This window comes from Alligator sinensis, unplaced genomic scaffold (genome assembly GCF_000455745.1).
Source record: "Alligator sinensis unplaced genomic scaffold, ASM45574v1 scaffold696_3, whole genome shotgun sequence".
In the NCBI taxonomy this organism is placed as follows: Eukaryota; Metazoa; Chordata; order Crocodylia; family Alligatoridae; genus Alligator; species Alligator sinensis.
The window spans coordinates 678,506-690,532 of NW_005842505.1; positions in this window are offsets into that span (position 1 = coordinate 678,506).

Here is a 12,027-nt window from a genome sequence, read left to right on the forward strand (position 1 = left end):
CATGACTCTTGTGCGCAACCTTTGTGGATGCGTATCAAAATTAAACTTTGGAAAATGGAGTCATCTAGAACCCATAGCTACCAGATCTTGCCTGAGAAAAGGGGTGGGAGTCTCTCTCCCCTCTCCTACCAGCTCAGTGACTAAGACACTCACCTGTGATGCTAGAGGTCCTAGAAGTTTGCACCAGGGCTTCTTTCATTCCTCAGCTCAGTATGCTAGAACCCCACCGAGATACAAAGCTCCTGCAGTTCAGTCTGGATCAGCTTAATAAAACTCAGGCAAGCTATTTCCCTCCAAGCCTGATTAATTGCACTGATCCCCCTACTACTAATCAAGGCCAGCTGATCTGCTCCTCCCCCACCCCCAGCACCTCTTCCCTCTGATTGGTTTTGGAGCAGTATTTAAGGAACTCCTCCAGCACTTGAGGCTTGCTCTGTAATACACTGGTCTTCCGTGTTTGTACACCTCCTGTTCTAGCAACATCTCTGGCTTCCCTGAATCCTGATCCTGTCTTCAGTTTGCTTCTAGATTTCAGTCTTTATCTTGTCCCTGCAGATCTCTTTCCTGACCTCAGTTTGGTTTACTTTTGGACTTTGCCTGTGGATTATCCTTAGGATAACTAGGTTTATGATTTCTGGCTTCTGACCTTTACCTCTGCAACCCCCAGCTCCATGCCCAGCTCTATTCACTAGGCAAGCTGGTCTGAGGGACTGTGACACCAGAGGCATAATGGGGCCACTCTGGGCAGTGGCAGCAGTTGTTACTTTGGTGCTGCTACCCCTTAGTTGTTACTGTCCCCACTACAGGACAGGTATTACTTGCTCACTTCTTCAACTTTCCTTTCAAAGTGGAATCACTAACAAAGTCCTTGAAAAAGGAGAACAGAGAGCAGTGCAGCAGCAGAGGGAGAAGCTTCTGCTGCTTTAGGAGCAACAGTTCCAGATAAATACAGGGTCCCCTCTTTTCCAGGCCAGCAGCCACCTCACTGAGCCACACATCTTCTGATTTGCTCCTAGAGTTGCCAACCAGGAAAAGCTGTTTAACTGACAATCTATTAACTTCTTAACTTAAAACCAAACTTTTTTACTATCCCATGTTTTTACTGATACCTTTTTTTAATACAATGTAAATATAACTCTCTTGCTGAGCCCCTCCCTGATGATCGACCCCAGTTAGAAGGGCTAGGTTCAAGTTAGGTGTGGAATAACAACCACTGTGAAAAAAGTTTAGTTGTTAGTAAAGTTTGCAGTAGTTTTTTGTTCTTAGGTTGGCAACTGTGTTTGAGTACAGTAATGGTATTATGGCATGCTTTCTTCTTCCTGATACCACTTACCTCACACGGCTCTTCTTCTCATGACTGCTTAAGGTAAGGGGGAATGCAAAAGGATACCAGAGAAGGGACTAAATAGGCACTTACACAAGTTACATTTTTTGTGTGATTGGGGCCCTGAAAGTGCTATACAGCCATGCTGTGATACATGGGGAGGGAACAAGCTGCTGGCTGGGGTTTGTTGCCTGGCTGGAGCTGGGGGGGCAAGGAATGGAGCACCCTTGCATTGCAGGCCTGGTCCAGCTCCCCTCAATACCTCAGCTGTGGTAGCTGGGGAGGGGGGAGGCTTTCCCCCCAGCCCTGTCCTCCCCTTTCCCCCCCAGGTCCAGCTCCATCTCCATCTCCAGCCAGACAGCAAATCCCAGCTGGCAGCTCTGGTGGGGAGGGGGTGGGAAGGCTGGAGAGAGGGGTGGTTCAGTAGCCTCCTTAGAGGCTTCTGGAGTGCCCTTGCCTGCTAGCCAGGGCTGGTGCAGACAGGCTCCAGAACCCCTGCCCTGACCCAATAGGTGATCATCTGTTGAGTCCAGGCTGAGGGGAAGGGGTTCTAACTCATGGCACTTTGTGTAAAGTGCCATGAGTTAGAGCACAGCCAAGGTACATCTGTTAGCACCCAGTAATAGCTCGCCTATGGTGTGGTGATGAGAGAGAGCATGGTGCTATGAGGCCTGGAACTAAGTTTCTATAAGAGTGTTCTAGCCCAGTGATTCTCAACCAGGGTTCCATGATTCCCTGGGGTGCTGCAAGACCTCTTGAAGGGTGATGGAAGTATGAGGAGAAAAGTAGACAAGAGCAGGCTCAGCCTTGTCCCTGCCTAGCCAATCCTCTGGTCTCTCTGCAAGAAAATAATCACTGTAAGATGTACATTAGTTTTTGTGAGTTGAATAGCACCCAGTTTCAAAAGTTATGGCTAGAGTCCAAAAAAGTTGAGAACGACTGACTCAGCCACTCAGCTATTTGCAGAGAAAAGATGGAAAATTGCTTGCTTTCTCCCTCCCTATAATCTGGGCATATATGTAGTCAACCATGCATACAGGTCTATGTGTCCAGAAATAGAATACTCCAGAAATGGCCTGGAAAGAATAAAATGCCATCCCTAAAGTTACACTGAACTTGCACAAGGGATGGGTGCAATGGCAGTATTTGCAGGGTGGGGTGGGAGTATTATTATAGCTCTAAAAATACCTAATTAGGTCCCCATTTTGTTAAGTTCCATACAATGATAACAAAAGGACATGTTCTTTTCTCAGTCGGCTTGAAACCTTTCTAGGGGATACCTGTAAATAAGGATTAAAGATGGACAAGAAGGGAAGAGATGCACTTAATACCAGTGGCAAACCCCATCACTTCTACCTCTGACAAGAGGACTAGAAAGGAAAGGCCATTTAGATAGACTTTGAAATAAGAGCTTGATGCTTGTATTATGCAAAATCCATTTGTGTATGTATATCACTACATACAAATATATACACGTACATACACACACACACACGTGTATTTTGTAGAGTACAAGCATCAAGCTCTTATTTCAAAGTTTCAGTGTACAACAGTAAAAAAAAAAAAAAAGGCCTGAAACTTTGATGCCTGGAGAATAATATGTATTTTTAAGCCTCACGGCTATATTCTCAACATGTATAAATCATCAGGCCTCCAAAAGTGCTATGGCAATTTATAGCAGCCAAGGCACTATTTCAACTTCCTTATTTTCTGAGGAAAAAAAGTAAAGCCTGGACTAGAATTTTTCCCACTGTTTCTTATAGCCTGAAGTACAGCACTCCAGTAAGCAGATCTGATGAATATTAAAGTGCCTGGAACATGATGGATTTCAATTTCTTATTGGGGGAGATGGAAGAAGAAGAATAGGTTTTGAGAGAACTACTTTGCTTCCATTTTTAAGAGTATACATTTGCCTGGTAATCTGCTGTGTAAATGTCTTTTTTTAATTTGATTTTTGAAATACTTTTTTCTCACTTAAGTGTGATTTTTATTTTTAAGAGCACAGCTGTTCCAGAGAGAAGAAAACTAGTAAACAGTAATGTCTTGGTTGGGCTGATGCTGGTGGTAGGGATAGATAATTAAAAAAAACAAGTTATTCAAATAGTAAAAAAAAAATCAATATTGCAAAATTATTACTGTCTTTCTGAACACTTCAGTTCTCAATAGGAGTATGAACTGTGAGCAGGTCATAATTCTGAGTCTCTAATGCACAGCCATAATTTAATTTTCCCATTCAAAATTTCCATTGGTTTCTGTGGAAAATTTAAACACCCTAGCATGCAAGATTAGGCCTGTAATGTTACAAGGATCAATACTGCATGTAGTCCTCTTCTTTCTGTACAATCACTGCACAAAACTGTAAGTAAAGATATTATTTATAAGACAGACAATGTGCCAGGCTGAAAAGTAATAAAAACATAGTAAGTTGCCTTAGACCAACTTTTTGTTCTTTCAAACAATGATAGTAAATAAACTTCAAACCTCTGTTTTTTGACCTTTTCGTGACTTCTCTTTCTGTTTTCTTCTATGTCAGTTTTTGTCAAACTTCACACTTAAATTAGAAAATGGAATAATCTTTTTCTTTTTTTTCTTTTTGGTCGTTTTTAATTTGTGTTCTACAAACCATGTTTCAGGTAATGTCTAGATTTCTGTAAGGACTATAATCCTGAATAAAGGAAAAGTCAGAAGACCTTGAAGGAAACTTGATTTATTTTTGTTCAGTTTTGCAGCAGAGAGGGATTTCTTGACTAACTAGTCAGCCTTACAAACCAATCAAATGGAGGAGATCTTAAGAGCTGAATAAAAAATGCTATTTCCAGTCCCATGAACATTTTTCAGTTAAAACAAATCCTCATTCTAAATTGGAATGAAACCAAGGCCTTTAGGTGGTGGAAGAAGGGAGGCGGGGGGTGTATGCATGGAAAAAACAAATTCACCTGGAGTTTGAGAAGTCCTGACAGAAGTCCAAGCTCCATCCTTGGTGGGTTTCAAAACCTGGCTAGACAAAGTTTTGACTGGGATGATCTAGTTGTGGATGGTCCTGTTTTGAGCAGGGGGTTGGACTAGATGACTTCCTGAGGTCCCTACCAACCTTAACTTTCTATGATCCCATGATTATTTCCACCTGGTTTCTAGGGCCCAACTCAAATTACTTGGCATATGACTCTTCTTTTCCTGCAGAGCCCTAGCTGGAAGTTTGCTATATTGTTCCCTGATGTAGGATTACTGTTGTAGCCACATCACCAAAAGGCCGAGAAACTGGAGTTTGCACGGGAATTCTGAAATAGTTGGGGCTACCAAATTTACTTCAGTAATTTGAGGATTCATTCCCACCACTATTTCAGCTTAATGGGCTTTCTGCACAAATACCTGTTTTCTGGTTTCCTGGCAATTCTGAAAAGTCAGAAAAATGCATGTGGAATCAAATGAAAAATTTTGTTTTGACTTTTATGTCTTCAAACATTTCTAAAAAACAAAATGGAAAGACATTTTCAAGCAAAATTATTCCCAGCTCAGTGGAACTGGGAAGACCCAGCTATTTTCATGACCAGAATGAAACCTCCTACATGGAAAGTGGAAAGTGTAGAGAGCCTTTTGTGTGGCCCTTCCACCTACAGCCTCACCCTGCAGCGATGTGATGTGTACATGAATCAAGAGTCAAAGCATATGTTAATATATTTTGTTTTGTGGGAGACAAATAAAGGACACAACCTGGGAGGTCAAGCTAATGTTTTTGGCTCAATATTATAATAGTGCACACAATGTAGAGACTACATCCAGCTTTGCTGCTGAGTGAATGTACATGTTTACTTTTTCTATAGATATTAAGACTGTGCAAAGCTTTGGTAGCTGATTTGATTGGGAGGAGATTCGGCCTGATTTGGTAGCCAAATTGAATCAAGAGACCCATTTAAAACTCCAAATCAAATTGAAGCCTCTGAATCAATTTGGAAAAGGTTCAGAGATTTCAAAGACAAACATACAGGAAACAGAAACTGAAAAGAGAGAGGAGTAGAAGGGGGTGGAAAGACTGCTCTGATATTGACATCTGTAGCTGGCCAGTGACTGTGATGTATCTGTGTTCCCTTCCAGTCACAGTGCTCTGGGGGAGGGACGTAGAAACTACATATAAGGCTGTGTGTGAACTCATCTGTGTGCCTTTTGTGAGCTGTCTGTCTGTCTGTCTGTCTGCCTCTCTGCTACTCTTACCACCAAGTTCTATCCAGGCCTTTCCTATTTACCCTTGCCTACAATCCCTATTGTTATCCGTTCCTTTTAGCTTATTCTTACCTCAAAATCCTCTTATTTTTTCTTGTTAGCCTGTCTTTCTTCCCTCCCCCCCTCACAAAAAGAAATCTGTGTTTTCCCTGACAGAGTCTCATCACTGTTCAGGAATGCACAACATGTATTACATACATTACACACAGACATACGCATTTTGCAGTACACCAAAGATCACAAAGTGTGCTGGAAAGGCTGGTGCCAGGTCTTCTGGCAGGGAAGGGAGAGGGGGCAGAGGGAGAGCTGCAAGTTCCCAAACTGAGATGCATCCTCTTTCCTGGCAGCGAGGAGTCTTCTGCTGCTAATGGGAGCAAGGAGGTGGGAGCTGTGTCTGCACCTGCAGCACCACCAGTAACCACAACCAACAGAAGCATGACATTTTCCACTCCAATTTCAGCTGCCAGTGTGAGCCTTCCAGTGCCAAAGGAAGAGCTGGATCTGGAAGTAGGGGACCTGAGTGTCATAGCCAAGGAAATTCTGGGCAGGTTCCCAAGGCAAGTGAGGTCACCCAGAGCATTGGGGAGATGTTTGCTTTGGATAGCCAGCCCTTCTCCTTTGTTGAGCATCCAGGGTTCAGGTGGCTCATAGCACTTCTGGCCCCATCCTACCAAGTGCCTGCATGCACCACCTTTAGCAGGATGGTGGTGCCCTCCCTGTATGAGGCATGCAGGGAGTACTTGAGGGAGGAGTTGTGGAAGGTAGGGCTACAGGTAGCCTTGCACTTCACCTCAGACATCTAGAACAGCTGGGATGGAGATCATGCCTACCTCTCCCTCACAGGGCTCTCCTTAGAGTGGAGATGATGGATAAGTCCCACACAGCAAGGGAGATCATGGTGACCACAAACCGCATGGTGCAGGGGTGGCTTGTTGGGCAGGTGGCGCTCACCCATGGGTTCATGGTCATTGACAATGGGGCCAATATGACCAAGATGGTGCATGATGCCAACTTTGTTGACATCTGCTATGTGGCACACTAGTTCCACTTCATTCCGAACAGGCTGAAGGAGCTAAGCAGACCTGGAGGAACAAACGTCGAGTGATTGTCATAGGCAGCTCCATCCTGAGAGGTACAGAGGGTCCCATCTGTCACCAGGACCCCTCGACACGTAAGATCTACTGTCTACCTGGAGCAAAGATCCAGGATGTGACTGGGATGATCCCGGCCATTATCCACCCCACTGATTACTACCCCATGGTCCTAATCCATGTGGGCACTAATGATGTGGCCAGGAGAAGCCCCGATCACCTGATGACGGACTACCACGCTCTGGCGGGCATGTTGAAGGAGATAGGGGTACAGGTGATATTCTCTTCTGTCCTACCAGTGAGCAGACATGGAAGACAATATGAGACCTGCATCAGAGAGGTCAACTTGAGGCTTCAGGAATGGTGTCTCGACATGGGCTGAGGCTTCTTAGACAATGACCCACACATCAGGATGAGAGACATGCTCGGATAGGATGGGCTTCACCTTTCCCCCAAAGGTAAGCGTATGTTCTCTTCTAGGTTGGCTGATCTCCTCTGGTGGGTTTTAAACTAGGCTTATTGGGGGAAGGGGAAGATGAGGGCAGAAGAAGCCTTGGACCACCAAACCAAGCATCACCTGCAAGAGTAGCCCAGCCTAGACCGATGACGAATGGAACAAATACCCAGGTAAGTAACAGGGGCCCGAGTAGTACTGGGATTAGGGGGGAGTGCATGCACCTTCAGGAGGCCTCAAATGCTTCTACACTAATGCTCACAGTATGGGGAACAAGCAAGAGCAACTTGCCTTCCTGCTAGCTAACACAAGCCCAGACATAGTGGGACTCACTGAAATGTGGTGGGACCCAATGCATGACTGGGCAGTGAACATCAAGGGCTACAGGCTGTACAGGAGAGATAAGACAGGGAGGAAAGGTGGGGGTGTGGCACTGTATGTCAAGGAGCAATACACAACATCAATGAGTACCACTGGGTCAGAGGAGGGGCAGACTGAAGTGTTCTGGGTTAGAATACAAGGAGGTCAGGGAGAAAGGGACTTTCTACTACAGACCACCCAACCAAGGAGAAGAGCTAGACCAGGAATTTCATAGATTTCATAGACATCAGGGCTGGAAGGGACCTCGGAAGATCATTGAGTCCAGCCCCCCGCCCAAAGGGCAGGAAGTCAGCTGGGGTCATAGGATCCCAGCAAGATAAGCATCCAGTTTCATCTTGAAGGTGTTCAATGAAGGCGCTTGAACCACCTCCGGTGGCAGGCTGTTCCAGACCTTGGGGGCTCGGACAGTAAAGAAGTTCTTCCTTATGTCCAGCCTGAAACGATCTTGAAGTAGTTTGTGACCATTCGACCTCATCATCCCTTGGGGCGCTCTGGTGAACAAACGTTCCCCCAGATGCTGGTGGTCACCCCTGATAAACTTGTAGGTGGCCATCAGAAAAGGATATGGTCATCATGGGCAACCTAAACGTTCCAGACATCTGTTGAGAGGAGCAGTCAGCCAGGTCTGACCGCTCATGTAGGTTCCTAGCTGAGATACAGGACCTGCATCTAACCCAGGAGGTGCATAGCCCCACCAGGGGAGGCGCCTTGTTGGATCTTGTCTTGGCCACGGGCGATAACCTGGTGGGGGGACTGCGGGTGCTCGATCACCTGGGTGACAGCGATCATCGCCTGCTGGAATTCACCATCCAGCGCAAGATGGTGAAGGCCTGCAGCAAGGCAGAAGCCCTGGACTTCAGGAGGGCTGATTTCAATGAGGTAAGGAGATTAGTGGGGGAGACACTAAGGTCAGGAAGGTGGGGGGAGTTGGGTGTCCAAGAAGAGTGGTTGTTCCTTAAGGAGATGATCCTCCAAGCCCAAAGGGAGGTAATCCCTACACAAATCAAAGGGGGTAAGAGGGTGCAAAGGCCCCCATGGCTCACCAAAAACATCTGGAAACATCTCCAAGCTAAAAAGGGGGCGTACACCCATTGGAAGGGAGGGGCCATCACCAGAGAGGACTATACCTCTGTTGCTCGGGACTGTAGCGGGGTGGTCAGGAAGGCTAAGGCAGAGATGGAACTGGGACTAGCTACCTGGATCAAGGACAACAAGAAGTTATTTTTTAAATACATTGGGGGAGGGGGGAGAAGAAGGTACCAGGTAATGTGGGGCCTCTGCAGGACACGCTAGGAAATCTGGTTGTTGCACCTGACAGCAAAGCTAACCTATTTAACAATTTCTTTGCCTCCATTTTTCTGAGTAGGGACCTGGTCATCCCCCCCACTGGGACCTCTGTAGGCCCCATGGGAGGCACACCCAGACCTAGGGTCAGTGAGAACCTAGTCAGGGAACTTCTGGAGGGACTGGACATATTTAAATCAGTAGGTCCTGATGATCTCCATCCCAGAGTGCTGAAGGAACTAGCAGAGGTTATTGCGGAACCTGTGGTATGGCTTTACGAGCACTCATGGTGCTCTGGCGATGTGCCAGAGGACTGGAAAAGGGCCAATGTGGTTCCCATTTTCAAAAAAGGGAGGAAGGAGGACCCAGGAAACTATATAGGCCCATTAGTCTTAGCTCAGTCCTGGGGAAGCTTTTTGAGAAAATTATCCTGGTGCATGTCCATGAGGGGCCAGCAGGGGAGACTATGCTTAGGGGCAACAAACATGGGTTCATTTGAGGCAGGTCCTGTCAGACCAACCTGGTGGCCTTCTATGACCAGGTCACCAAATCCCTGGATGCAGGTGTTGTGGTGGATATAGTCTTTCTGGACTTTAGGAAGGCCTTCGACACTGTCTCTCAGCCCATTCTCATTAAAAAACTAGGAGACTGTGGCATTGATACCTACACAGTCAGATGGGTCACTAATTGGCTGGAGGGCCACACACAGAGAGTGGTGGTGGATGGGTCTTATTCAACCTGGAGGGATGTGGGAAGTGGGGTTCCACAGGGCTCCTTCCTTGGCCCCGCACTGTTCAACATCTTCATCAGCGACGTGGAGGAGGGGGTAAAAAGCACCCTGTTCAAATTTGCAGATGACACTAAGATGTGGGGAGAAGTGGGCATGCTAGAAGGGAGGAATAGGCTGCAATCAGACCTGGACTGGTTACAGGGGTAGGTGGATGAGAACAGGATGGGTTTCAACACTGACAAGTGTCGGGTACTGCACCTGGGGAGGAAGAACCAGCAGCATACCTACAAGCTGGGGAACTCGCTTCTCATCAGCACAGGGGCAGAAAAGGATCTTGGAGTCATTATTGATGCCAAAATGAACATGGGCCAACAGTGTGGGGATGCGGTCAGGAAGGCCAACCGTACCCTGTCATGCATCCACAGATGCATCTCAAGCAGGTCCAAGGAGGTGATCCTCCCCCTCTATGCGGCACTGGTCAGGTCGCAGTTGGAGTACTGTGTCCAGTTCTGGGTGCTGTACTTCAGGAGGGATGTGGAGAACATGAAAAGGGTCCAGAGGAGGGCCACCCGCATGATCAGGGGTCAGCAGGGCAGGCCCTACGAGGAGAGGCTATGGGACCTGAACCTGTTCAGCCTCCACAAGACAAGGCTGAGGCGGGATCTAGTGGCCATTTACAAACTAGTCAGGGGGGACCAGCAGGCATTGAGAGAGTCCCTGTTCCCCCAAGCACTCCCAGGAGTATCAAGAAATAATGGTCACAAGCTGGCAGAGGGTAGATTCAGGATAGATATCAGGAGGTGCTACTTCATTGTCAGGGTGGGTAGGATCCAGAACTAACTTCCAAGAGAAGTGGTGCTAGATCCTCCCCTGGGGGTCTTTAAAAGGAGACTAGACGAACACCTTGCCGGGGCCGTTTGACCCCAGTACTCTTTCCTGCCATGGCAGGGGGTTGGACTTGATGATTTGCTCAGGTCACTTCTGACCCTACCAACTATGAAACTATGAAACTATGTAGCCACTGCAATGCGACTCCTTGGTCTGTTGGGCAACCTGCAGCCAGGTGTGGCACTCTCTGGCCATGGTTGCCCCAAAACACCCATCCTGTCCACCAACCAGTGTTCCAAGTGAGAGGGTGTTCAGCATTGCTGGGCATGTGGCCCCCCACTGCACCTCCTTGGATCCTGGTTTGGTGGAACAGCTGGTGTTCCTAAAGGTGAACCTCCCATTGCTGGGGTTCTCCAAGCTCCACATGCAGATGGAGTGAGTGCCACCCTCCTCGCTATGCACCTATTTCCTTTCTTTAGTTGCTTTCACAACCATTTAATGCCCCGCTGTCAGAGCTGGAGGCAGCAGTTTAGTTTTTCACCAGCCAGCAGGGGAAGAACATCTCCCTGCTGAATCCCCATGCCAGGATGAATTTGGAGGTATGGGCTGGGACTATGGGGAAGGAGGAGACCCCAGGTCCTGGGCATGACCTAAAACTGCATCCTGCCAGGGTAGGGTGGCCTGGTGGGACTGCTGGTGATGTGGCAGGCCCCGGGAAAGACAAGAGTGGGACTGCTGGTGATGTGGCAGCCCCAGGAAATGCCAAGACTGTGAACCTCCCTGGTGAAAGGCAGGCAGGAGGTGCCTGATAAACTCCAGCCACCACACACATGCACACACAGTCCTAGCTGGGGAAAGCCCAGACCTGTAAGTTCTTTGAGAGGCCTGAGGCCTACTGGTTGTAGTGGAGCTGTGAGGGTGAAAATAGGCAGGTAGCTCAGATCTGACCTGAGGTACCCTCGACTGGGGCCAGGACCCAAAGCGGCATTGAAGGGCCAGAAGCCCACCATGAGGAATGCCCAGAGCAAGAGGATCAGGATTCCGACTTGCCTGAAGGAGGGACCAGGGCATAAGGGGGTGCCAAAGGTCCCAGACGGGGGACCACAGCTAGAGGGGGTGAAGGATGCAATGTGTGAAGCATGGGCCACAGTGTAGGGGAGTTACAGATCTGTCAAATGGATGTCAGCCCTAGACATCAGGGGCCTAAATGGGCAGCCTCCACCTGGGGAACGTCTGAATCAGTTTTCCATCAAGGCATGGCAGGTGAAAGAGGGGCAGGTGGTTGGCCCAGAAACAGGTGGGCGGGCTGAGATCTAACCAGCGCCAGAAGGCCCCCTGTTATAGGCTACCATACCAGCTGCTTTCATCCCACTCTGCCTTAACACACACAAGGCAGACAAGGTTCTTTGGGTCAATCTGATATCTTTTATTAGACCAACTGAATAGTTGGAGAAATATATCTTGGCATGCTTTCGGGTTTAAAATCCCTTCATCAGGCTGAGAAAGCATCTGCAGCTGGTGTGTGTGTTCTTCCTGGATGGAATGAATAGTAAAGAAGCCAGAGGCTGGTATGCATGCAAGAAAGCCAATCAGTGAAAATGTAAATTGAGGTATCAGGGGGTGAGAGACAGGATGGAAGGGATGGGGGTAGGGGGGATATAGCAGGTAAAAGTGGAGAGGTACCTGGGGAAACAGATGTTAGGCAGGTTATGGTGTG